Here is an 823-nt window from a genome sequence, read left to right as displayed (position 1 = left end):
ACCCCACAGGATCCCCACCTACCCCACCACTCTCTCTCTTCTTCACCCATTCACCAATCACCTCAACACCTCTTCCCCAAAAACCCTTCACCTATCAAATCCCATCTTTCTCTTCACCACTCACATCTATCCTTCATAAAACCTCACCTACCTCACCATTCAAATTCAAACCACTTTCCCTCCCAACCCACCCTCACATGACCGAACCCTACCCCTCACTCCACCCCTATATAAATCCATCTTCACTCCTTCATTTTCACACAACCAAAACACTACTTCTCCCCCTTGGCCGAACCAAAAAGCCACCTCCATCTCCTCTATTTCTTCTTCTTCTACTCTCTTCTTTCTTCTTTTGCTCGAGGACGAGCAAACCTTCTAAGTTTGGTGTGGTAAAAGCATTGCTTTTTTTTTCATAACCATTTATGGCATCTAAGGCCGTAGAAGCCTCTAGAAAGAGGAAAGGGAAGGCAAAAGCTTCCACCTCCGAGTCATGGGAGATGGAGAGATTCATCTCAAGGGTGCATCAAGACCACTTCTATGAAGTTGTGGCCATGAAGAAGGTGATCCCCAAGGTCCCTTTCAAACTCAAAAAGAGTGAATATCCAGAGATCCGACTTGAGATCCGAAGAAGAGGTTGGGAAGTTCTTACCAACCCCATTCAACAAGTCAGAATCTTAATGGTTCAAGAGTTCTATGCCAATGCATGGATCACCAAGAACCATGACCAAAGTGTGAACCCGAATCCAAAGAATTATCTTACTATGGTTCGGGGGAAATACTTGGATTTTAGTCCGGAAAGTGTAAGGTTGGCATTCAACTTGCC

The sequence above is a fragment of the Arachis duranensis genome, chromosome 3, assembly GCF_000817695.3.
Source record: "Arachis duranensis cultivar V14167 chromosome 3, aradu.V14167.gnm2.J7QH, whole genome shotgun sequence".
In the NCBI taxonomy this organism is placed as follows: Eukaryota; Viridiplantae; Streptophyta; class Magnoliopsida; order Fabales; family Fabaceae; genus Arachis; species Arachis duranensis.
Note: the sequence above shows the minus strand (reverse complement) of the source record.